At 38.9% G+C, this 27840-nt stretch overlaps 1 protein-coding gene across 7 annotated transcripts in view; it reads left to right on the top strand.

The window, feature by feature from the left end:
• Positions 1 to 27840, top strand: part of NRG4 (neuregulin 4) — a 118110-nt gene that overhangs the window by 3122 nt on the left and 87148 nt on the right. For 6 of the 7 annotated variants that reach the window (XR_002183224.2, XR_011562626.1, XR_011562625.1 and 3 more), the window contains exons 2-3: positions 236 to 297; positions 10032 to 10136. The gene's annotated coding sequence lies outside the window, so the exon portion shown is untranslated. The remainder of the gene's footprint in view (positions 1 to 235; positions 298 to 10031; positions 10137 to 27840) is intronic. The other variant, XR_011562627.1, reaches the window with a different exon arrangement.

The following is a 27840-nucleotide window of genomic DNA, read 5'->3' as shown; positions in this document are numbered from 1 at the left end:
AGTATGGCCTGTTATTTTTATTTTTAACTGCCCCAGGTGATGCTTATCAACAGGAGAGGCTGAGGAACACTGGAGCTATAAATAGGACAGGTGCCCGCTTCAGTAGAATGTAGGTGACTAGAGAAGGGATTTTGTGGGTGATGGAACCCAACAGCAAAAGGAAAACAGGACCTATACAGCAGAAATAGAAGAAATTAACTGTAGTTTTAAGGCTTATGTGTCACTTTCTTGCCAGATATATCTGCTTCTAATGTGGCTGTAATTACCATGCTCTTCCATACCAAAATATCTTTTGAGGTAAGTCAGATTTTCTTTTATTTAAAAAGACTGTCTTTTCAAGAGTACCAGAATCACATAATCAGAAAAATTGTGCATGTATGCAGCTGCAAGATTAGGAGAAGGCAGACTGGAGATTACGTTGATCCTATGAATGTCTGAAAAAGATTGCTATTAGAGTTAAAATTTGTTCTCTTGAGGTAGTTTCTTGAAAAAGTAGAACGTGTGAATTCTGATGCCATGTGATTTGTGAAATTTAAATAATATCAAGAGATTTTAAGTTGTTAATGTTTATGTAAATGTTAATATTTTAAAACCTCTGCTGCATGTTGATTTGGGATGCAGCCTCACTTATTGGGAACACACAGGGAGAAAGCCAATCTGAGTCAATGAAAAGCTTGAAAAATGGAATATATGTGAATTTGTGTGATAATTATTTAAAAATTTAAGTATACATAGTACCTGCTAACAAAGTAGCTTTCAAAATCCTGCTGAATGCTTTAATGAATAAATGTGATTGACTTGTAATTAGCAAAATTCATGTGCATATATTCTGTGTAGATAAAGCAAAGTGCAGTACTGTGCACTGAATAGGTCCTCAATTAATATTCTTTTAAAAACTACTTTCTCATAAATAGGTTAAATACACTTAATGTAGCAAGCCCATTTTCAAGGACAGAAGGGGCAGATTTTACCTTGAGTGGGGGCATGCCAAGAATGGGGCAGTGAGAACATCACTTGGGGTGTAGGCAAAAATGTTCTCATTGTCTGTAGGGAATTTATAATATACTCACTAAAATCCTGTCTGATTTTCATGACCAGCAGTTTTTATGTACCAGAAATGCTAAACAATGTCAATGATAAAATATTCTTCCTTGAAAAATTTCTTATGAACCTAGTTTCTAAACAAGTTCCATATTCACTATATATATATATATATATATATAAAATTTATTTTATTTTTGACGGTGCTAGGTCTTTGTTGCTGCACACGGGCTTTCTCTAGTTTCAGCGTACCCTATAGCTGGGATGCTTTGGCTCCTCATCTCGGTGGCTTCTCTGGTTGTGGAGCATGGCTCTAGCGCCCACAAGCTTCAGTAGTCGCTGCACGCCGGCTTGGTAGTTGTGGAACACGGGCTTAGTTGCCTTGTGACATGTGGAATCTTCTGGATCTGGGTTGAAATCCCTGTTCCCTGCATTGACTGGCGGATTCTTAACTACCAGACCACCAGGGAAATGTTTATGGGGCTCTCCATGCAAGAATACTGGAGTGGTTTGCCATTTCCTCCTCTAGTAGACTGTGTTTTGTCAGAACTCTTCAGTATGACCTATTCATCTTGGGCGGCCCTGCATGGCATGGCTCATCGTGTCACTGAATTATGCAAGGCCCTTCACCGTGACAAGGCTGTGATCTATGAAGGGGAAGAGAAACAAAAGGCAAGGGAGTAAGGGAAAGATATACCCAACTGAAGGCTTTCCTGGTAGCTCAGACGGTAAATAATCAACCTGCAATGCAGGAGACCCAGGTTCAATCCCTGGGTCAGGAAGATTCCCCTGGAGAAGGGAATGGCAACCCACTCCAGTATTCTTGCCTGGAGAATTCCATGGACAGAGGAGCCTGCTGAGCTACAGTCCATGGGGTTGCATAGAATTGGACACAACTGAGTGACTAACACAACAACTACATACCCAATGCAGACTTCCCGAGAATAGCAAGAAGAGAAAGAAGGCCTTCTTAAATGAGCAATTCAAATAGAGGAAAACAGTAGAATGGGAAAGGTTAAGATCTCTTCAAGAAAACTGGAGGTATCATGGACCATTTCATGCAAGGATGGGCATGATAAAGGATAGAAACTATAAAGACCTAACAGGAGCAGAAGACATTAAGAAGAGGTGGCAAGAATACACAGAAGATCTGTATAGAAAAGGTCTTAATGATTTGGATAACCACGTTGGCGTGGTCATTCACCTAGAGCCGGACATTCTGGAGCATGAAGTCAAGTGGACCTTAGGAAGCATTACTATGAACAAAGCTAATGGAGGTGATGGAATTCTAGCTGAGCTATTTCTGATCCTAAAAGATGATGCTATTAAAGAGTTGTACTGAATATGCCAGCAAATTTGGAAAACTCAGCAGTGGCCACAGGACTGGAAAATGTTGATTTTCATTCCAATCCTAAAAAAAGTTCAAGTGAAAGTGTTAGTCATTCAGTCATGTCCGACTCTTTGTGACCGTATGGACTCTAGCCCTCCAGACTCTTCTGTCCATAGTATTCTCTGGGAAAGAATACTGGAGTGGGTATCCATTTCCTTCTCCAGGGGATCATCCCACCCTAGGGATCAAACCCAGGTCTCCCACACTGCAGGCAGATTTTTTACTGTCTGAGCCACCAGGGAAGTCCCAAACTACTAGACAATTGTGCTCATTTCACATGCTAGCAAGGTAGTGCTCAAAATCTTTTAAGCTAGGCTTCAGCAGTACGTGAACTGAGAACTTTCAGATGTACAAACTGGGTTTAGAAAAGGCAGAAGAACCAGAGATCAAATTGCCAATATTCATTGGACCATGAAGAAAGCAAGGGAATTCCATAAAAACGTCTACCCCATTAACTGTGCTAAAGCTTTTGACTGTGTGGATCACAACAAACTGGAAAATTCTTGAAGAGATAGGAGTACCAGACCACCTTAACCTGTCTCCTGAGAAACATGTATGAGGGTCAAGAAGCAACAGTCAGAACCAGACATGGAACAACAGACTGATTCAAAATCGAGAAAGGAGTACATCAAGGCTGTATATTGTCACCCTGCTTGTTTAACTTATATGCAGAGTATATCACTTGATATTCCAGGTTGAATGAATCACAAGCTGCAATCAAGACTGCAGGAAGAAATATCAACAACCTCAGATGATACTGCTCTAATGGCAGAAAGTGAAGAGGAGCTAAAGTGCCTCTTGATGAAGGTGAAAGAGGAGGGTGAAAAAGCTGGCTTAAAAGTCAACATTCAAAACACTTAAGATCATGGCATCTGGTCCCATCACTTCATGGCAAATAGATGGGGAAACAATGAAAAGAGTGACAGATTTTATTTTCTTGGGTTCCAGAATCACAGCAGATGGTGACTATAGCCATGAAATTAAAAGACGCTTGCTCCTTGGAAGGAAAGCTATGACAAACCTAGATAACGTGTTAAAAAGCAGAGACGTCACTTTGCTGACAAAGGTCCATACTATGTTTTTTCCAGTAGTCACATACAGATGTGAGAATTGGTCCATAAAGAAGGCTGAGTGCTGAAGAATTAATGCCTTATAGCACCACAGTTAGAAGGCATTAATTCTTCAGCACTCAGCCTTCTTCATGGTCCAGTTCTCACATCTGTATGTGACTACTGGAAAAAAGTATGGACCTTTGTCAGCAAAGTGATGTCTCAGCATATTCAAAAGCAGAGACGTTACTTTGCCAGCAAAGGTCCGTCTAGTCAAGGCTATGGTTTTTCCAGTGGTCATGTATGGATGTGAGAGCTGGACTGTGAAGAAAGCTGAGCGCCGAAGAATTGATGCTTTTGAACTGTGGTGTTGGAGAAGACTCTTGAGAGTCCCTTGGACTGCAAGGAGATCCAACCAGTCCATTCTGAAGGAGATCAGCCCTGGGATTTCTTTGGAAGGAATAATGCTAAAGCTGAAACTCCAGTACTTTGACCACCTCATGTGAAGAGTTGACTCATTGGAAAAAGACTCTGATGCTGGGAGGGATTGGGGGCAGGAGGAGAAGGGGATGAGAGAGGATGAGATGGCTGGATGGCATCACTGACTCTGGACGTGAGTCTGAGTGAACTCCGGGAGTTGGTGATGGACAGGGAGGCCTGGCGTGCTGCGATTCATGGGGTCACAAAGAGTTGGACACGACTGAGCGACTGAACTGAACTGAACTGTGGTGCTGGAGAAGACTCTTGAGAGTCCCTTGGATAGCAAGGAGACCAAACCAGTCAATCCTAAAGGAAATTAACTCTGAATATTCATTGGAAGGACTGAAGCTGAAGCTTCAGTACTTTGGCCACCTGATGTGAAGAGCCAACTCACTGGAAAAGACCCTGATACTAGGAAAGTTTGCGAGCACGAGAAGGAGGCAACAGAGAATGCCATGTTGGATGGTATCAATGGACATCAATTTGAGCAAACTCTGGAAGGTAGTGAAGGACAGGGAAGCCTGGCATGCTGCTGTTCATGGGGTTGCAAAAGTTGGACATGACTTAGGGACTGAAGAACAAACAACAACAGTGTAAGCTTCAAATTAGCACATTTTAATTATCGACCCTTTAATAAATATTATATTCTACAGAGACGTTAAATCAGAGAACTCCCAATTATATAGCTGGCCTTCAATAAATCTAGACTCAAGTCTACAGATATTTTTCCAAATAAATTCATAAAAATTCAGGGTAATGCAAGGCTTCAGGTGCAGTTATGTCTGTAACCCCTTTGGTCCATATCCCTGTATTTAAATAGTAGATTCTTATGCAGTGATAGTACAGAGACTGTAAGGTGAAGAAACAGCTTGATTACTTCAGCATTTTCATTCCATGTGATGACCTAAGAGTTTTCATTTGTGTTTAACATTTAAGAGTGAAACAAAGTATAAACTTTGAGGTATAATCTTTTTGGCTTGTAAGTACAAATTTTAGTTAATATGTGAAATTATCCTTTTGAATAATTGAATTAAAATATATTTAACTCTAAAATTTATTCTTTTTAAATTGTTTACTCCAAAACTGAAGGAATCAAGAGAATAGGAAATATAATGTTATTATTTAGTACTTCCACAAAACAATATATAGGTTTAAGTTTTTCCTTTTTTCAAAACATTAATTCCATTACTTTTTTCTTTTTTGTACTATAATATTTATTTTATATTGACATATAAGTGAATTTGAGTCAGAGAATTTTCACTGTCTGTTTCATTCCTGACTATTATTATTTGTTTCATTTCATGGTCATTACTGAAAATAATTTTGTCACACAGAGAAGGGTATGTTTAGAACAAAGATCCCTCTGGATATTATATTCTGAGAATACCACTGGACTCAAATGATCACAAAATGAATGATGTTCAAATTAAGTGAGCTGTATTATGTGTTTAATATCTGGAATTTTGCATGTACTTCATGAGGAAACCATTTTGGGGGTACTGTTTATATGGCAAATGAAATACCAGTGGTGGTATATGTATTTTAAAACATAAAAATGATCTAATGTTCTACTTCTAGTATATTTAGGTTATTTTAAAATCTAGAAAATACATGTCCATGTGTTTATCAGTAGACTCCTAATGATTTCTGACATTTATTAAATGCTTGCAATGTGTCAGACATCATTCTGTGAGCTTTATTTGTATTTTTTATAATAGTCCTATTGGCAAAGTATAGTTGTTATCTCATTTTACAGATGAGAAAACTGAGACACAGTGAAATTTAGTAATTTGCTCAAGATCACCCAAATAGCAAGTGGAGGAACCCAAAATTCAAACCTGGACAGTCTGACTCAGAGACCTCTCATTCAACCCTGCTGCGTCACATGTATATTCAAAATTGTGCCTCAGTTAGTTTGAGGAATCATGATGTAGTGGGAAAAGCATTCTGGGTTCCAGGGTTTCACCTCCAGTTCATTATTTTTTTCTTTAATTTTATTTATTTTTGGCTGCGCTGGGTCTTCATTGCTACAAACAGGCTTTCTCTGTTTGCACTTCTCATTGTGGTGGCTTCTCCTGCTGCAGAGCACGGGGTTCTAGGATGCGGGCTCAGTTGTTGTGGCCCACGGTGGACTTAGTTGCTTCGTGGCATGTGAAATCTTCCCGGATCAGGATTGAACCCATGTCCGCTGCATTGGCATGCAGATTCTTAACACTGGGCCACCAGGGAAGTTCCCTCCAGTTCATTCTTTAACTTTGAAAAAGGCAATTAAATGAGTGTCTCTGATTTGGAGAGGATTGAACTTAATATATCTAGAAATTCTCGAAATTTCTTTCTAGCTCTAAGTTTTTGTGATTCTATGATTATTTTTATGTAAAGAAGAAAATTTGATTTTTCACTTATCCAACAGACTAAAAATGAACCAGAAAAAAAAAAACTAGCATGATTAAATTTGAAGGTAGATAAATTTTTGATATTTTGTTGCAAAATTAGCTATTATTAAGCCTTTCATGTTCATTATTTTTGTGACTACAGAAAGACCATAAACTTCTTTTTTTAATTGAAATATAGTTGATTCAGAAAATTGTGTTTTGTATATACAGCATAATGGGGTTTTTTTGCAAATTATATCCTGTTATAGATTATTATAAAATTATTAAAATATTCCATTGTTATTATATGCGTATTTTGATATTGGGTATAATTCTGTGTTATGTAGTAAATCCTTGTTTATCTATTTTATGTATAGTACTTTGTATCTGTTAATCTCATACTCTTAGTTTATTCCTTACCCTCTCCCTCTCCTCTTTGGTAACCATGAGTTTGTTTTCTATGTCTGTGAATTGTTTTCTGTTTTGTATACAGATTCATTTGTATTATTTTTCAGGTTCCCCATATAAGTGATACCATGTAGTATATGTCTTTCTCTGGCTTCTTTTACTAAGCATAATATTCTCGAGGTCCACCCATGTTGCTGTGAATGGCAATATTCTGTTCTTCTATTTTTTTATGGCATTGTATACATGGCACACATATATATTCCACAACTTATCTGTCCATTCACCTGTTGATAGACATTTAGGTTGCTAACTGTGGAAAATTCTGAAAGAGATGGGCATACCAGACCACCTGACCTGCCTCTTGAGAAACCTGTATGCAGGTCAGGAAGCAACAGTTAGAACTGGCCATGGAACAACAGACTGGTTCCAAATAGGAAAAGGAGTACGTCAAGGCTGTATATTGTCACCCTGCTTATTTCACTTATATGCAGCGTACATCATGAGAAACGCTGGGCTGGAAGAAGCACAGGCTGGAATCAAGATTTCCAGGAGAAATATCAATCACCTCAGATATGCAGATGACACCACTCTTATGGCAGAAAGTGAAGAGGAACTAAAAAGCCTCTTGTTGAAAGTGAAAGTGGAGAGTGAAAGAGTTGGCTTAAAGCTCAGCATTCAGAAAATGAAGATCATGGCATCTGGTCCCATCACTTCATGGGAAATAGATGGGGAAACAGTGGAAACAGTGACTGACTTTGTTTTTTTGGGGGCTCCAAAATCATTGCAGATGGTGATTGCAGCCATGAAATTAAAAGACGCTTACTCCTTGGAAGGAAAGTTATGACCAACCTAGATAGCATATTCAAAAGCAGAGACATTACTTTGCCAACAAGGGTCCATCTAGTCAAGGCTATGGTTTTTCCAGTGGTCATGTATGGATGTGAGAGTTGGACTGTGAAGAAAGGTGAGCACTGACAAATTGATGCCTTTGAACTGTGGTGTTGGAGAAGACTCTTGAGAGTCCCTTGGACTGCAGGGATATCCAACCAGTCCATCCTAAGGGAGATCAGTCCTGGGTGTTCATTGGAAGGACTGATGCTAAAGCTGAAACTCCAATACTTTGTCCACCTGATGCGAAGAGTTGACTCATTGGAAAAGACCTTGATGCTGGGAGGGATTGGGGGCAGGAGGAGAAGGGGACGACAGAGGATGAGATGGCTGGATGGCATCACCGACTCGATGGACTTGAGTTTGAGTGAACTCCGGGAGTTGGTGATGGACAGGGAGGCCTGGCGTGCTGCAATTCATGGGGTCTCAGAGTTGGACATGAACTGAGCAACTGAACTGAATTGATACATGACACAGATATATATTCCACAACTTATTTGTCGATTCATCTGTTGATAGACATTTAGATTGCTTCCATGTCCTGGCTATTATAAATAGTGCATCTATGAGCATTGAGGTGCATGTATCTTTTCAAAGTAGAGTTTTTGGTTTTTGTTACTGGCCTCCCAGGTGGCCCTAGTGGTAAAGAATCCACCTGCCAATCCAGGAGAGACGTAAGAGATGCAGGTTTGATCCCTGGGTGGGGAAGATCCTCTGAAGGAGGGCATAACAATCCACTCAAGTATTCTTGCCTGGAGAATCCCATGGACAGAGGAGCTTGGCAGGCTGCAGTCCATGGGGTCACAAAGAGTTGAACATGACTGAGGGACTTTCACTTTCACTTTTTTTCATACCAAGGAGGGAATTGCCAAATCATATGGTTGATCTGTTTTCAGGGTTTTTTTTTAAGGAACCTCCATACTGTTTTCCATAGTGATTGTGCCAATTTACATTCCCTCCAGTATTGTATGAGTGTTTCCATTTCTCCACACCCTCTCTAGCATTTATTATTTGTGGACTTTTTGATGATAGCCATTCCACCATTGTGAGGTGATACCTTATTGTTGACGGAGAAGGCAATGGCAAGCCACTCCAGTTGTTGTTGATGGAGAAGGCAATGGCAAGCCACTCCATTGTTCTTGCCTGGAGAATCCCAGGGACGGCAGAGCCTGGTAGGCTGCAGTCCATGGGGTTGCTAGGAGTAGGATATGACTGAGCGACTTCGCTTTCACTTTTCACTTTCATGCATTGGAGAAGGAAATGGCAACCCACTCCAGTGTTCTTGCCTGGAGAATCCCAGGAACAGGGGAGCCTGGTGGGCTGCCATCTATGGGGTCGCACAGAGTTGGACACGACTGAAGTGACTTAGCAGCAGCAGCAGCAGCATGTGGGTCTAGAAATACCATAAAAGTTCTGAGGAATTAATTATGCATTCTGATAATTGGCTTGATATAAAATTTTATATATGCCACTTCTATATACTTAAGGTGTTCTGAGCCTTGATCTTCTTAGTACCATATAAAATAAAGCTCTTTGGAAAAAGGAACTTTTAAAGTGGAAGATAGATCATATTGTATACCACTTTTCCCCCCTCCTTTCTCATGAAGGTTACCACTTTATTAAAATGATCATCATTATTAACCCTCTATCCATAATATTGCATGTAAAATTTTTTCTAGGTGGAGACATAACGTAAAAAATAATTTTTATAGAGAAGGAAATAAAATTCCTTGAAAGAAAGTGAAAGTATTGGTTGCTCAGTGATGTCCGACTCTTTGTGACTCTATGGACTTTAGCCTACCAGGCTCCTCTGTCCATGGAATTCCCCAAGCAAGAATACTGGAGTGGATTGCCATTTCCTTCTCCAGGGGATTTTCCTGACCCAGGGATTGAACCTAGGTCTCTCACAATGTGGGCAGATTCTTTACCATCTGAGCCACCAGGGAAGCCTTGCCATCTTCTAAAGTCTCTGAAAGGGTTTTCTTTCTTCCACCCAATAATATTTTAATAAAATTCTGTGTCCTTCTTAATCCAACTTCTAGCCTTGTATTTAGAAGTATTAACAATAAATAGTTTTCCTGGGACTTAAAAAAGGGGAAGAAGGAGAAATTAAGCATATTAAAGTTTCTGTCTGGAGAAGGAAATGGCAACCCACTCCAGTGTTCTTGCTTGGAGAATCCCAGGGACGGGGGAGCCTGGTGGGCTGCCGTCTATGGGGTCGCACAGAGTCGGACACGACTGAAGTGACTTAGCAGCAACAAAGTTTCTGTCACTTAATTATGAAGTTCTCTGAAGGTATACCTAAAGAAATGAAAGTTTATGAAATGTGTAAACAGATGCTATTTTCCTTCTCTCCATGTGTTACTAAAATTGCTATATAAAATATTTTGTTTTTATTTATAGCAGCTACAATTTCTATCAAAGCAGAAGAAATAGAGGTGAACTATAAAGCTAGTTTCCTCTCTACCCTGCAATCTGGAGAAAAACTTTCTCCCAAGGACAAAACAGGTAAGTGATTATTAATTCATTCTTTGTAATGTTTTGGGGCCAATATGTGGAGCCATAATTTGTCAACTATAGCCATAGATTATTGGTTTAGTTCAACTAAGAGACAATAGAAATAGATTCCATAATATGGAGGATTCTTTTACTTCTGATTTACAGAAGCTTAGAGCTCAATTCTAATGTTGGAAAAGCCTGTATGTATAGAACCATGTTCATGTATGTGTTAACTATTCATAAAACATTAAAAACAGCAAACTTGTATGCTGGTTAAGTCCAAGTCTAGTCTTAGTAATTTGAAAATAATATGAATATAGTTAAAGAAGGTTAAGAAGGTCTTGGAGAGCAAGAATCTGGAAAATAGTTCAAGTTGTTGAGTTTATAAGAGTGAAGGCTAAGGGATGATATTGCTTTTCAAGTAGATAAGAAGCTGAGAATGGTGCCTGTCTTTTTCCCATCTCCATAGAGGAAAAACAGCAGGAGAAATATAGATAAGAAAAGTTAAAGCTTTTGAAATTAAGGATGTTTAAGATTAGAATGATTGACCTTGGGAAGTTGTAGAATCCTTTTTCTGGAAGGTCTTCTAAGTAGTCTGATCATCTGCCAAGAACAGTTTATATATCCATCATAAGGCCTTTTAATTTTATGTTGTTATGGTTTTATTTTGACAAACATATGGTGATATGTGTCTAAGGCAGTAGCTGACATGATATATTTCTAATGACAGAATATATAAACTAGTAGAACTTGACTTTAGGAGTATTGTGGAAACTTACAGAGTTATTTTATGAGCACAGGTATAGTCATGTGTTTTATTCCGCTTGTTCCATTGTTGACCGTGTGATCATCATTAACATGTTTAAGTTTTCTGGTTCATATTATACTCTTCAAATACATGTGTTAATATTAGTAGAAATTGAATTGTGACTCTTAATGAATGACCTCTATCAAGTCTGGAGAGAAGGATGGGAGGATAAATTTAAAGAACAGTTTGTTCAGATAGGATTGTTGAGAACAGCTCTGTGAAATGTGAGACAAGGTGAAGATTTCAAAGGAGAGTGGACCACAGTGTGATAATCTGAAGTTGGCATTTGTTCCACATTTCTTCCTATTGATTCAGAGAAAGAGCAGAAGGTAAGGATTAAATAAGTTATATTGGAAACTTATAAGATACCTTGTGACCTTAGGGGGAACCAGATTTTTTTTTTTAAAGAGTAAATTGCAGAGAAGTGAAAAATAGTTTTGGATAAAAGAGTTTTTCCTCAAATAAACGGATCCGCTAGTAGTTGGAGGATAGGGCAAGATGATAAAGAATGACAGAAGTGGAAGAATTGGGTGTAAAATGAGCATGGCTGGGGGAGTTTGAGAGATGTGCCTGGAAGTCAGAAGCAAAAGGGAAAAAAGAATTGTGCTGTAGGAGGTGAATAAATAAAACAAAAGAAGTACTTGAGTAGTAAAGTAGACACAAGTTAAAGGAAAATCAGGGCCATTAGGATAATAATTCTTTATGAGCAGGGATGTATTAAAGATGACCAGTTACTTATACTAAGGAAAATGGGAGGGGATGGTAATTACTCCAGGTCTGAGAATGGCACTTGCCTGTGAAAAATAACCAGGATGACTGACATCTTATTTCAGGAAAAGTTTTCTGGGATGGGTTCAAAGACTTAATTCTGTTTGGATATTGACTGTAGAGTTTCTAGGCTCTAGTGACATTGACATAGAAAACCTCTAGGAAGACCAGGATCAATATGGAGAGGTCAGCGGGTTGGAAGTGCTGTGATATTTATCTGCTTCACATCCCTGTGTAGAGCTGTAGCGTTTTGTAGGAGACATGCATAATTCAAGACTATTCCTGGCAGCAAAGAATGGAAAGTTTGCCATTGCCTTGTGGCGGTAGCTTAAAAGAGTTTGTAAATCACTCACCAGCCAGTTTTGAAACTGTGATTCTTAATGAATTATTAATTGGAGGGAATTTTGCATTATTTCATATTGTGCATATAAAGTGAATCTTAATTATCAAGTCATTTTACCTGTGCATAAAATGCAACCATGTACCATTAGATTTTCCAGCTAACACTTGTTGAGTGCTTCTTATATTTCAAGCACTTTATATGTAAAAATTAATTTTACATTCAGACAGCTCTTTGAAGTAGGCACTATTATTTTGTCCCCACTACCTCAAACCTCACTTATGGATGAGGAAACTTGGCACAAAGATTTTTGCTCATTTCTGTGGTAGAATGTTCTAATGTGGTAGAATGTTCTAATTAAGAGAACTAGGATTTGCACTCTGGCCTTCTGGCTGTAGACCCATGCTCATAACCCCTGTACCACATACCTTTTTATATAAATTTTTTAAAAATTTATTTTAATTGGAGGCTAATTACTTTACAATATTGTATTGGTTTTGCCATACATCAACATGAATCTGCCACAGGTGTACACGTGTTCCCAATCCTGAACCCCCCTCCCACCTCCCTCCCCATACCATCCCTCTGGGTCATCCCAGTGCACCAGCCCCAAGCATCCTGTATCCTGCATTGAACCTGGACTGGCGATTCGTTTCTTACATGATATTATACATGTTTCAATGCCATTCTCCCAAATCATCCCCTGCACAACAGAGTCCAAAAGACTGTTCTATACATATGTGTCTCTTTTGCTGTCTCACATACAGGGTTATCGTTACCATCTTTCTAAATTCCATATATATGTGTTAGTATACTGTATTGGTGTTTTTCTTTCTGGCTTATTTCACTCTGTATAATCGGCTCCAGTTTCATCCACCTCATTAGAACTGATTCAAATGTATTCTTCTTAATGGCTGAGTAATACTCCATTGTGTATATGTATCACAGCTTTCTTATCCATTCATCTGCTGATGGACATCTAGGTTGCTTCCATGTCCTGGCTATTATAGACAGTGCTGCGATGAACATTGGGGTACACGTGTCTCTTTCAATTCTGGTTTTCCTCAGTGTGTATGCCCAGCAGTGGGATTGCTGGATCATAAGGCACTTCTATTTCCAGTTTTTTAAGGAATCTCCACACTGTTCTCCATAGTGGCTGTACTAGTTTGCATTCCCACCAACAGTGTAAGAGGGTTCCTTTTCTCCACATCCTCTACAGCATTTATTGCTTTCTAACACCATACACAAAAATAAACTCAAAATGGATTAAAGATCTAAACATAAGACCAAAAACTACAAAACTTTTAGAGGAGAACATAGGCAAAACACTCTCCGACATAAATCACAGCAGGATCCTCTATGACCCACCTTCCAGAATGGTGGAAATGAAAGCAAAAATAAACAAATGGGACCTAATTAAACGTAAAAGCTTCTGCACAACAAAGGAAACTATAAGCAAGGTGTAAAGATAGCCTTCAGAATGGGAGAAAATAATAGCAAATGAAGCAACTGACAAACAACTAATCTCAAAAATATACAAGCAACTCCTACAGCTCAATTCCAGAAAAATAAACGACCCAATCAAAAAATGGGCCAAAGAACTAAATAGACATTTCTCCAAAGAAGACATACAGATGGATAACAAACATATGAAAAGATGCTCAACATCACTTATTATCAGAGAAATGCAAATCAAAACCACAATGAGGTACCATTTCATGCCAGTCAGAATGGCTGCGATCCAAAAGTCTATATAAAATTTTTTAGTTGAAAGTGGAAATCGCTTAGTCATGTCCAACTCTATGTGTCTCCGTGGACTATACAGTCCATGGATTTCTCTAGGCCAGAACACTGGAGTGTGTAGCCTTTCCCTTCTTCCCAACCCAGTGATCTAACCCAGGTCTCCTGCATTGCAGGCAGATTCTTTACCAACTGTGCTATCAGAGAAGCACAGTTTGAAAGTTACTTGGAAACTATTTTGCTTTGAACATTGTGGCAAGTATATTTATAGGTGGCACAATTTACATCAAAGAAAGTGGCTTTTGTGAGCTGCTACATGGAATGAAAATTGATTTATTGTTTCTGCCAATACACTCAGTGCTACTGTTATTCAGAAGACCGGATTGGATGGTATAACCTTAGTGAGTTTACCAGGGTCTAACTCTCAGTATTGTGGTCTTAAGAAAGCCGGTCTGAACAGTAAGTGTCCCAGAGAGGATTAAATTAGTCTGACGACCTCATCAGCTTAAGATGTGGAGCCAGAATGCAAATTAATTTAAATATAATGAGATGAAACTATTATAAAAACCAGTTGTAGCAGTATGATCAGTGTATTTTCTTTGAGGTGGTGCATTGAGATGGGAAACCAAATTACAAAAGGTTTCCTGGTAAACAACAGGCATCATGAATGTTTTGAATATTTCTTGTTGTTTTTTTTTTTCATAATATTTATCTATTTAAAAAATTCCTCAAGAATTTCATCAATAATAGCTGCTATTGGCATGTACTGTCAGTCCTTAACTTATAAATAGCCTCCAGCCCTGTGCCCTCCACCAGGGGCTCTGCTGCCATAGAAACAGTTGTTAATAAACATGGGTATTTTAGAGAATCTGTGGGTTCAGAATTGAAGAAAGGGAAGAGTCTGTTGAAAGCAGTTACTAAAGGTGTTAATTTCAGGGACAGACTCCTAAATAGGCTGCATTTGCCTGAGTAGAGCTCTCTTGACCAAAAATGTATTTCTATAGCACTGCCTGAGGGGCTTCCCCTCACTTCTGTTGTTCAGATTTCACCAAATAGAGATTGCTTTTTATTTTTCAAACATTTTCTTAAAACTATAAATGTCTGTGTGTGGTAGATATTCTTAGTGACCTCCCTTCTATCCATTCCCTATTGCTTACCTTCACTTTGTTAGGGGCAGCAGTGTTCCCTGCTGCTGCTGCCGCTAAGTCACTTCAGTCGTGTCTGACTCTGTGCGACCCCATAGATGGCAGCCCACCAGGCTCCGTCATCCCTGGGATTCTCCAGGCAAGAACACTGGAGTGGGTTGCCATTGCCTTCTCCAAGGCATGAAAGTGAAAGTGAAGTCGCTCAGTTGTGTCCGACTCTTCACAACTCCGTGGACTGCAGCCCACCAGGCTCGTCTGCCCATGAGATTTTCCAGGCAAGAGTACTGGAGTGGGGTGCCACTGCCTTCTCTGAGCAGTGTTCCCAGCTCCTAGCAAAAAACCTTGAATAGTTGAAGCCAGTCATGACAATCCTATTCTCCTTTGCCAGTGATCGTAAAGGGGAGACTGCTGAGCTCAGGGACTGCCTTTGCTTTCCTGATAAAGAGAACAGAGGTGGCTGGTGCTCTCTTCTTTCCCCCTCCTTTGTGCCTTAAATGCAGACATGAAGCCTGGAGATACAGCAGCCATTTTGTAACCATGGGGTGACAGGTATGAGAGTGAAAAGATGATTTTAACAAGCTGAGGACCATGGAGAAGAAGGTTTGACAGAGTCTGGGACATTGTTGAACAGCTCTTCCAGTCTTGGACTGCCTACCTCCAGACTTATGGAGAAAATTAAGGAGAGGAAAGTTGTAACCCTTGTTACATGGTCATAGAGCATTTGATTAACCTACACCTGCCGTCCCATGGAAGGCTGACTGTGCAAACTGAGACTGCATGTTAGGAGAAATGAAAGGAAAAATTGGAATAATGTGCATATTGGTGACTTCTTGTGGCTTTTCAGTAGGGTCCCACACAAGGGAGTGAACTCAAATTAGTGCTGCTCAGCATGAAAGCAGAGAGGCTAGAAGAATACAGCTTTGCTATGGAACTAACCTGCCTTTAGCTTGTAGTCTAAATTGACAAAGAGTCCTGTAATTTGAAATTTGGGGATTGAGGGTAGTATCTTCTTACCTAAGACTTGTCGTTAGAATTGCCTTGTCTTTTATGATGGTTCAAAGGTCGGCAGCTAAGAGATGAGAGTCTCTAAGCCTAAAGATTATTTCTAGAGACTTATAGAAACAATTTTTTGGTTGTGATTACTCACACAAGGACTTCCCTGGTGGCTCAGACAGTAAAGCATCTGCCTACAATGTGGGTGACCCGGGTTCAATCCCTGGGTTGGGGATATCTCCTGGAGAAGGAAATGGCAACCCACTCCAGGATTCTTTCCTGGAAAATCCCATGGACGGAGGAGCCTGGTAGGCTACAGTCCATGAGGTTGCAAAAAGTCGGACACGACTTAGCGACTTCACTTTCACTCGCACAAGAAATTGATCTGACCAGAAGCTTGATATGTTTTTGAGGGAACTGTAGTACAAAGCTGACAATTAGTTGTGATTGTCTTTACCTTCCAAGCAATCCTCATCCTTTTCTCCCTGTGTCAAACCAGGGTAAAGTAGGCTACAAAAGTTGTGAATCCCCTGGAAGGGTCATCCACTTCACAGCCTACCTTAGATATGGCTGCAGAGGACAATGACACAGCAGATCCTCCTGAGACTTGAAGTAGGCACTGTCAGATTGACTGACCAAGGGATTTATTGCCTGCAGGGGAATCTGTGATTTCTGTCCAATAAGATATGATATGGATTGTTGATTGTGGAAGACTGTGTACTTCTTATAATCTCCCTTTCTCAATGGAATTTTTGTTGAGATCACTTTGTTCTTTCTTTTTCGTCCTTGTATATATGTGAGGGGAGTTGTTTAGAGACATTTCTCTTTTAGCGATACAAATGGTCAGATGAGAGTTGTCGTATTTGGTCTTCATAGAGCAGACAGAAAATCAACCAGAGATCTTGCATCATGCAATGACTGGATGACAGAGTGGGGCTGTCTTCCTGGAAGAGAGGATGAGTATGTTGTGTTTAACACTCATGTAAAAAGTGTGTGTGTATGTGCATATTGAGTTGAGGACTGCAGACACTGTTGGCTGACCAATCTATATTCATTTCTTACCTCTATTGTAAAAATTAGAAAAGTTAAATATTTGATTTTCTAGTCTTCCCTATTGCTACAATAGTCATGTAATACAACTGTAGCCCATAAACCTGCTGAGGGACTTCACTGATAAAAGAATCAGACAGGGCTGGAGTTAATGCTTGGAGCTGCAGTGACCATCTTGAAATCATTAGGCAACAAACTTGAATGGAAAAAGTAAACTCACTCAGGTCTGCTCTTGCCTTCTGAGATGGCCCACACTCTGCCTGTGGGTGTGTTTCTCTCTAAATAAATCCATTTCTTACTTTAGAAAAAGTAAACACACTCAGGATGGTGGAACAAAAATATTAAAGATACTAATGGCATCATTAGTAAACCACCCTTAGCAATCACCAAATTCAAGGCTTTTTGTCTTGTGAGAGAAGTGAAACCATATTGTTAATACTCTTGTGAACTGAGTTCACTGTTGCCTACAGCCCAAACCATCTTAAACTGAGCAGTATAGATGTCTGTTTTCTGTACTACAACCTCAAAGATAGTTTTTGTTTATTGGTTCATTTTTAGCATGAAGCCTTTTTAGTAAATAGTTATATGAAGTAAGAAAAAGATTTTTTTAAAAAGATTTACAATAGGCTGATTCACATGTAAATGGCATTATTGACATGTTATTATGGATAGGCGTCTTCTCCATACATGGCCTAGCCTACTTTGGTTCCTTTTTGAAATAGAATATGGGTATAGCTCAGCATTGTACATTTAATATAATTAGGGAACACCTTTTGGAAATTGGTTTCCCATGCTGAGGTATGCAGTGGGAAAAGCTAAAATTGTTACCACCAAATAAAAGTCTTCAGGAAGAAATTGCTGACTGGAATAGAATATGTTCAATATAAAGTCTTGGCTTTTGTATAGAACAATCTTTTACTTCTGCATCATTGACTACTAGTAAATGTTTACTACTTCCAAAATGATGTTTTACTCTCTATGCTTTATTTCAGAGCATGCATTTTTTAATTCCAGTGTCCTTTTAAATGTTTTTTAGAACATTTCATCATTTCAGAACAATTTTTTATTCCAGTTTTTGACTCAACCATATGAGGTTCACAATTGTATTTTTCTGTTTTTTGCCTTTCTTAACATTAATTGGTTGTAGTAGACATGTGTGCCAGCTTTTTATATGAAAAGGAAATTCTTGAATACCAACCAAAGGTAAATATGGAGTTAAGGAGAACAGAAATATTTCTTTGGATGTATTTTATAGAAAAACTATATTTGGCTTCAAGAAAAACTGGCTTTTTAATTTGTGTTCACATGTTGACAAAATGTGATCCAAATCATTTTTTTTATTTTCTAAAATCTATTTTAATCTGAAGGGGTTTTAAAAAATACATTAAATTCTAAAAACAAAAGCTTTTAAAATTGTTTTTAAAATAAGCTGAGAAGGCCTGACACTGAAGATCTTATTATTACATGTCTAAATACGCATGAAGTGATTTTCAGGTATTGAGATGTACTGGTCTCCACTATTTTCTTGCTTACTGGCTTCATACATAATATTTTGCTTTCCTTTCCTGATGTACCCTGAGTCAGGCCTGACAAAAAACTACTAATATTGTAAGACTAGCGAGCTAACATCTAAGTGGGAAATTCTTAAATATATGATAAGGCTATTTTTGAGCAACCAATGTAAACTCTTTGACCTGTTTCAGCTAAGATTTGAACACTCTAGAAAGAGTTTGAAACAGAGCTGAAAGCTTGAGGATTTTCTTGATTTACTCTTATTTTTAAGCATGTGTTGTTGGAGTGGTGGCTTTTATGACTATCATATAAAGTCTGTCTGCCTGGTGATTATCTACTTTTTACCCTGTTTTCTGGCTTTTCTTAAATCATATATGATGTACACGTGCCCATCTTTCACTCTGAGATGCAGCATTGCTGGGTGGATGCCTCCCTCTCTGGGCTCATCTTACGCCACTATCTGCTCAAATTGCATAAGTCTTCTCTTAGTACAGATATCCCAGTTATCTGACTACTTCTAAGTCCCCACAGTTATGATTCCGAAGGGAAGTCAAAGGTATAATAATATTCACTAATGAACGACTCACTTATAAAGCTGACTGTCCCTCATACATGCATTCTTGTCTAGCTTAGGAGCATTGTTGGCCGGTCTTTTCATGATTGTTGAATATTCCTATAAAACACAAATACATACAGGTGATTTTAGGGCAAAATTGTGAATCTTGAAAAGATGTAGGAGAGACGATGAAAATGATGTTGGGGAACTCAGATCACAAATGATACCAATGGCAAATGAAGATGTGGCAGACTTAGGCCACAACAGTTGAAAAATAGAGAAAGTGCAATGATGATGGCAACTCATCTCTTTTAAAAGTTCAATATTAGGATTCAAAGAAGGCCTTGGGAAAATTGTCAGCAATGTTAAATTTTTTACAACCATCTTTACAATTGTCCATATGAAAACTAGACATTAGATGAAGTCTGTTTATATATGATACAACTTTGTCAGAAAAATTATGCCCAAATCCCTACTTGATTTGTTCATTCTAAGGATTAACACACATTGATATCACTTATATATGGAGTCTAGGAAGAGTGGTACAACTGAGCCTATTTACAAAGCAGAAATAGAGTCACAGTTGTAGAAAACAAACTTATGGTTAACAATGGGGGAAGGTGGGGGGTGGGAGAGATAAATTGGGAAATTGGGATTTACATATACACACTACTGTCCATGAAACAGATAACTAATATTAATCTATTGTAAAGTGCAGGGAACTAGTCGATACTCTGTAATGACCTATCTGGAAATAGAATCTTTAACAAAAAAAAAGATGTATGTATGTGTATGGGCTTCCCAGGTGGCGCTAGTGGTAAAGAACCTGCCTACCAATAGAAGAGACGCAGATTCCATCCCTGGGTCAGGAAGATCCCCTGGAGCAGGGCATGGCAACGCATGCCAGTATTCTTGCCTGGAGAAGCCCATGGACAGAGTAGCCTGGTGGGCTGGAGTCCATAGGGTCCCGAAGAATTGGACACCACTGACGCGACTTAGCATGCATGTGTGTGTGTAACCGATTAACTTTGCTGCACAGCTGAAACTAACAACACTGGAAGTCGACTGCACTCCAAGGAAAGTTAATTATAAAACAGTTAGCACATAACTGCAATTATAACCCAAACTCTTAAATATAAGATGAAATAAACCTCAAAATTTTTACCCCTGTTTTTATATGAAATTTTCATCTCTGTTTAAAGTGGATTTTTTTTTTTTTTTTTTTTGGCTGTGCTATGTAGCACATGTGGGATCTTAGTTCCCTGACCAGGGATCGAGCCTGTGCCCCTTGTATTAGGAGTGTGGAGTCTTAATCACCAGGGATGGTTAAGACACTGCAGCACCAGGGAAGTCCCTAAGTAGACTAACTTTAAACGGCTTTTTTCCCCCTAATAGCAATTATCTTCAGAGAAAGTGATCTCATATACATTCTGTACCTGGGATATAAAAGAATTTTGTCTATCTGGGATTTTGAGAATATATTTACATATTCCATTCATAAGTAAATTCATGAGACTAAATATGTACAGTCTATTTACTATGGTAAATTTTTAAAAATTCTGCCACTTACAGGCTGTACTTTGAGAAAAGTCACTTCACTTCTCTTGGTGTCAGTTTCCTTTGTAGAATGAAGCTAATCCCTACGCTGTAAGACTGTTTTTTAAATTGTATTTGTTTATTTATTGGGCTGCACCGGGTCTTAGTTGTGGCATGTGGTGGGATTTTCAGTTGGCATGTGGGATCTAGTTCCTTGACCAGGGACAGAACCTGAGCCACCTGCATTGGGAGTGTGGAGTCTTAGCCTTGATTCACCAGGCAAGTCCCCAGATTACTGTTAAGGACTATATAATGTACCTGAGGGCTTCTGTTGTTTTGTCTGGCATACTGTGAGTGTACAGTAAATGGTAGCTCTTATTATTAACTCACATGGATACTAATGTCAGTCACATTTGAACTTTTTTTTTTTTTGGCTTTGATTTTCGTATCCACAGTTCTTGTTCATTAAAGACTGAGAGGGCGTAGAGCAGTTCTGTGACAGCCAAAGTATCATAGATATAATTTAGATTCTTTCTTGAATAATCAGTTCTATTATCTGAATCTGATTCACATTTGGGGGCTAACAAAGATTTTCTTCTTGACCAGTCTCTAGCCAGGGTCCTCTAAATTGTCTTCTTGACTAGTAGCACAACAGTAGCATGTCTTCTAACAGCTGACGCCACATCCCTAGAATGACCCTACCCTCCCATCCCCACCCCCTTTAAAGTGCCTGCTTAAGGAAAATCAAGGCTGCCAAAAGAATTTATTTTTTATTTCAGCCAGCACCTGAAGATAGAGTTCCTATCTCCCAGTCTCTATGGGAGTGTAGGAGCTTACCTTGGATGACTGCCAGTTAATAAACCCAGATAGGACTCACATGGAAAAACCTTTGCACCTTCTTGCTTTTTGTAATTTTTCAAGTCCTTCACTCTACTAAGCCTCCACTCACTTCCCCTCCCTATTCCCTCATTCTCTCTTGAAAACACCTAGTCACCTCATAGATTCTTGCCTTCTTTGTTATAGATTGCTGCTAAGTCACGTCAGTCATGTCCGACTCTGTGCGACCCCATAGACAGTAGCCCACCAGGCTCCAGTCCCTGGGATTCTCCAGGCAAGAACACTGGAGTGGGTTGCCATTTCCTTCTACAGTGCATGAAAATGAAAAGTGAAAATGAAGTCACTCAGTCGTGTCCGACTCTTTGCGACCCCATGGACTGCAGCCCACCAGGCTCCTCCGTCCATGGGATTTTCCAGGCAAGAGTACTGGAGTGTGTTGCCATTGCCTTCTCCTGTTATAGATTAATTTACCATATATACATAGGTTTGTTTCTGGGTCCTCTATTCTGTTCCATTGATCTATGTGTTTGTTTTTATGCCAACACTATACATTTTGATTGCTGTAGCTTTATAATATAATTTGAAAGTATGGAATGTGATACCTCTAGCTTTGTTCTTCCTTCTCAAGGTTGCTTTGGCTATTTGGGATCTTTTGTGGTTCCATACAAATTTTAGGGTTATTGGTTCTGTTTCTATAAAAAAATACCATTGGAGTCTTGATAGGGCCTGTCATATGTAGCCTTTATTACGCTGAGGTACGCTTCATCTGCATCTGCTTTGTTGGGAGTTTTTATCACACATAGATATTGAATTTACCACATAGTGTTCTTCATTGTGGAATCAGGCTTCAGTCGGGGATCATTTACCTTTAGCCTTTAGAAATTTAGAAATTTCTTCATTGTTTTTTGTAAAGCTAGGTCTATTAGCCACAAATACACTTACCTTTCATTTTAGTGTGTTTCAATTTTGTGTCATTTTTTGAAGAATATTTTTTTAATTAATTTATTTTTTTAATTGAAGCATAATTGCTTTACAGAATTGTGTTGGTTTCTACAAAACATCAGCATGAATCAGCCATGGGTATATGTATGTTTTTGTTAGATATGGAATTCTAGGATAGAAGAATTTTTGTTTTTTCTTCAGCACTTCAAAGATACCATTTTTCTGCTGACTTACTTTGTGATGGGAAATTAGCCATTGGGTGTTTTTTAAGCTAATCATCCCATTTCTTGAATTCTCCAGCTTTTGGCAACCGCTGTTTCACTCCCTGCCTCCAAGAGTTTAACTTTTCCATATTCCACATACAAGTAAGATAATGTAGTTCTTGTCCTTGTGTGTCTGGCTCACTATACCCTGTGTCCTCGAAGTTCATCCACATTATCACAAATGGCAGGATCTCCTTCTTCCCTAAAGCTGAATAACAATTCATTGTTAAATACACTACACCAAAATGACTCCACCCATTCATTTGTTGATGGAGGCATAGATTGACTCCCTATCTTGGGTGTTGTGAATAACACTGCAGTGAATGTGGGAGCTCAAATAGTTCCTCGAGCTTTGATATCATTTCCTCTGGATGCATACCTAGACAGGGGGCCACCGGACCACACGGCAGCTCCAATCCCAGTCTTTGGCGCAGCCACCGTACTGGCTTCTGTGATGTTTGCACCAGTCTACCTTCTTGTCACAAAGGCTCCCTTCTCTTCACATCCTCACCAACACTTTTTTTTTGTCTTTTTAGTAATAGCAGTTCCAACATGTATGATGTGATATCTCACTGTGGTTTCAGTCTGCACCTCCCTATTGATCATTGATGTTGAGCATCATCCCGTATATTCGTTGGCCATTTGTATGTCTTCCTTTGAAAAATATGTATTTAGGTCCTCTGCCCATTTAAAAAATCGGGTCATCTGTCTTCTTGCTGTGGAGTTATTTGAGTACCTGATATATTCTAAATATCTACTCCTTACCAAATGTATGGTTTGCAGAATCCTCTCCTATATCCTCTCCTATATATTTTTTAAGGTAATATGAAGATATCACCATATTAATTCTTCCAATCCATGAACGTGGAATATCTTTCTAATTATTTGTGTCATCTTCAGTTTCTTTTTTCAGTGTTTTATGGTTTTCACTGTACAGCTTGTTCACCTCCTTGGTTAAATTTGTTCCTGAGTATTTTATTCTTTTATAAATGGGATTGTTTTCTTAATTCCTCTTTAGATAGTTTGTTGTTAGTGTATAGAAGTACAACTGCTTTTTTGTAAATTGATTTTGTATCTTGCAGTTTCACTGAATTCATTGATTAATTCTATACATTTTTTGGTGGTGTCTTCAGGGTATTCCATATGTGATATCATGTATCTATAGACAGAGGGAATTCTATTTCTTCCCTTTTTTTTTTTTAAATCTAATTGCTCTGACTAGGACTTTCACTACTGTGTTGTCTTCTTCCTGATCTTAGAGGAAAAGCTTAAAGCTTTTCACTGTTGGGTATGGTGTTAGCTGTGACCTTGTCATATAAGGCCTTTTTTATGTTGAGGTATGTTCCATCTATGCCTAATTTTTTGAGAGAGTTTTTAATCATGAAAGGATGTTGCATTTCATCAAGTGCTTTTTCTGTAACTATTGAAATGATTGTAGGATTTTAATTCTTCCTTTTGACACTGCACTCCTTCTTGGGTGGGACTTGAACCTAGCTAAAACTCAGACTTGTGCTCGAACCCACAATCCCTGGCTTAGGAAGGGACTTGAACCCCTGCCTTTCGATTAAAACCACTCACCTGGTGTCAGGACTTACTGAAGCTCAGACTCTTTTGTCTCATCATGGAAACAATTCAGCAGCAGGCAAAGACCAAGTTTATCAGCATAGGATGCTTGTGAAAGATACAGGGAGGTGGGCAAAGGAGCACAGCCCCAAGAACAAAGAGGGCTACATTTTTATAATCAAAGAAAAATTGGGGAGGGGAGGAGACCACCTTCTTCCTCATTCTTGGACAGACATGAAGACTTACATCATTAGTTCCTCCTTTGGCCCTGCATGGCCATGTCATGACAGACACCAGGACTGTCATGGTGCTATTTAAATCATATGTACATTAGCAAAAGGGTGGTAAAAATATTAAAATATGGTAATTCATCTCAGGTTTTGGTATAATGTCCTCTTTCACCTAATTTCTTTCCCTTTTCACCTGTATTTCTTTCCTGGTTACATGCAGAAATGCTACTCTTCAAAGACTGTTAACTCTCTGACTTAAAGTAACAGGATTCAGACCCATATCTGTTGTCTTGCATTTTAACTGTCAGGGTTGTGACTTGTGTTTGGTGCTTGGATGCACCTGGTCTTCCTTCAAGGTAGTGTAGATTGTTGCTAGATTATTGGATTCTCTTCTTGAGTGGTCATTAGCTTGCAACAGTCTCCCAAACTGCCTTAAAATTTCCTGTCTTTAGTCTCCTAGAGGGATTTTTAAACTGACTGATTATCTTATTCTATCCCTAATCACTTTTGTTAATAAAGAGAATCTCATTGATTGAATCGTGTATGTTGAAGCACTTACATCCCAGGAATAAATCCCACTTGATCATGGTGTATCTTTTAGATTTCTAAAAGATGGTGACCTTTAAAATTTCTAAAATACTGTTGAATTGGTAGTGGTTGAATTGGTTTAATTTGCTAGTGTTGTGTTGAGGATTTTTGCATCTATTTCATCCAGGATATTGAACTGTAATTTTTAAATTTTTTCTTGCTCAATCTTAATAAATGATAGTCAATTTTTCTAAACTTTTCAAAGATTAGATCAATTTCTGGCCTTGTTAATTCTCTGAATTGTATGTTTGCTTTTCATTTTGTTGTTTCTGTTCTTTGTTTCCTTCTTTAAACTTTCTTTGAATTGTTTTCTTGTTCTTTTTAGCTGAATGTTTAGCTTAACATCTGTAAGCCTCTTTTTCCCTTAACATATGCATTTAAGGCTGTAAATTTTCCTCTAAATGTTGCTTTAGTTTCCTCCACATTTTAATATATAATATTTCCGAAATTGATATGTATGATCCTATTACCATTTATTTTGTTGTTTTGAGTTAAAATATATTTTTAATTTCTTCGCTGAACCATTTAAAATTTCTAGTTTATTCTCACTATGGTCAGAGAACTTACTCCATATGATTTCAGTCATTTAAACATTTCTGAGACTTGCTTTTCAGTAATGATATGTTTTTATAAATCTGTGTATGCTTGAAAAAAAAGTTTATTTAGCACTTGTTAGGAGCATTGTTTACATATCTTTATTAGCTCAAGTTTTTTTTATATTATGTAGTTCAAACTTATATCATTGTTCAAACATTTTGCCTAAAAGAAATAAACTTCCAGCAACAATTTTAAAAAGTGGGTTTATTTCGGATCAGCAGAGAATTTCAGTTCAGTGTCTGCAGGCATGGTAATCTACGTGCAAGTCCCCACACAGCAAAGTTAAAGAGAACACTTTTGTACAGGGAGAAACAAATTGAAAAGGCTATAATAAACAAAGAGTTCATGACTTTCTTATTGGCTGAGTTCCTAAGAGGAGATGGGGGAAATCTTCTTCCTGTTTACTCTATCTCCTTTGATTCATAGTGTGTCTCTGGCATCTGTTTTATTTTCTCTCCTTTTGCCTTCTTAGGGATTTTTTGTTTCAGCTTTCCCCTCTGCTAGTTTGTTTAAGTTTGAATTTAAAACACTGTTTCTATTGTACTGGTAATTACCCTAGAAAGTACCAGATGCATTCTTCATTTACTGAAATCTTTCAGACTTTATTTTTTTGGGCTCCAAAATCACTGCAGACGGTGATTGCAGCCATGAAATTAAAAGACGCTTACTCCTTGGAAGGAAAGTTATGACCAACCTAGATAGCATATTGAAAAGCAGAGACATTACTTTGCCAACAAAGGTCCGTCTAGTCAAGGCTATGGTTTTTCCAGTGGTCATGTATGGATGTGAAATTTGGACTGTGAAGAAGGCTGAGCGCCGAAGAATTGATGCTTTTGAACTGTGGTGTTGGAGAAGACTCTTGAGAGTCCCCTTGGACTGCAAGGAGATCCAACCAGTCCATTCTAAAGGAGATCAGTCCTGGGTGTTCTTTGGAAGGAATGATGCTAAGGCTGAAACTGCAGTACTTTGGCCACCTCATTCGAAGAGTTGCCTCATTGGAAAAGACTGATGCTGGGAGGGATTGGGGGCAGGAGGAGAAGGGGATGACAGAGAATGAGATGGCTGGATGGCATCACCGACCCAATGGACATGAGTTTGAGTGAACTCCGGGAGTTGGTGATGGACAGGGAGGCCTGGCGTGCTGCAATTCATGGGGTCGCAAAGAGTTGGACACGACTGAGTGACTGAACTGAATGTCTTCAATGGCACCCCACTCCAGTACTCTTGCCTGGAAAATCCCATGGACGGAGGAGCCTGGTAGGCTGCAGTCCATGAGGTCGCTAAGAGTCAGACGACTGAGCAACTTCACTTTGACTTTTCACTTTCATGCATTGGAAAAGGAAATGGCAACCCATTCCAGTGTTCTTGCCTGGAGAATCCTAGGGACGGGGGAGCCTGGTGGGCTATGGGGTCGCACAGAGTCGGACACGACTGAAGTGACTTAGCAGCAGCAGCAGCAGCAATGTCTTCGGAAACTGAAATTAAAACCTCAACAAGATACTAACTACTACCTACCTACTAGAATAACTATAATAAAAAATACTGACAATATAGTTTTGGCAAGGATATAGAGAAACTGAAAGCCTTATACAATACTAGTGGAAATGTAAAATGGTATCGCCACTTTGGAAAAGTGAAAAAATTTCACTTCCAAAGTCAAAAGTGTAACTTTTGCTCTCAATCCCACAAAATAAAAGGATCTTAGGACACATTTAATTTACCCCTTGCTAACTTTCATGCTTTTGTTTTTAGGTATTTAATGCTACTTGGATATTGCTTTGCTGTGCCTAGTCGCTCAGTTGAATCCAACTCTTTGCAACCCCATGGACTGTAGCCTGCCAGGCCCCTCTGTTCATGGGGATTCTCCAGGCAAAAATACTGGAGTGAGTTGCCATGCCTTCCTCCAGGGGATCTTCCCAACTCAGGGATCGAACCCAGGTCTCCTGCATTGCAGGCAGATTCTTTACTGTCTGAGCCACCAGGGAAGCCCAATACTGGAGTGGATAGCCTATCCCTTCTCCAGGGGAACGTCCTGACCCAGGAATTGAACCAGGGTCTCCTGCATTGCAGGCAGATTCTTTACCAGCTGAACCCAAAGGACATTTCTACTTTTTATATAGTGTTTATTTAGATTTGCCACCATATTCACAGCTTTCTTGGCCCTTAATTCCTTTTTACAGCTAGAATTATTTTCCTTTTTTGCATTCATTCTTCACATTCTTTCCATTCATACTTTAATGCAGCT

The sequence above is a fragment of the Bos indicus genome, chromosome 21 (assembly GCF_029378745.1).
Source record: "Bos indicus isolate NIAB-ARS_2022 breed Sahiwal x Tharparkar chromosome 21, NIAB-ARS_B.indTharparkar_mat_pri_1.0, whole genome shotgun sequence".
NCBI classification, from domain to species: Eukaryota; Metazoa; Chordata; class Mammalia; order Artiodactyla; family Bovidae; genus Bos; species Bos indicus.
Note: the sequence above shows the minus strand (reverse complement) of the source record. Positions and strands in the feature narration are given on the sequence as shown.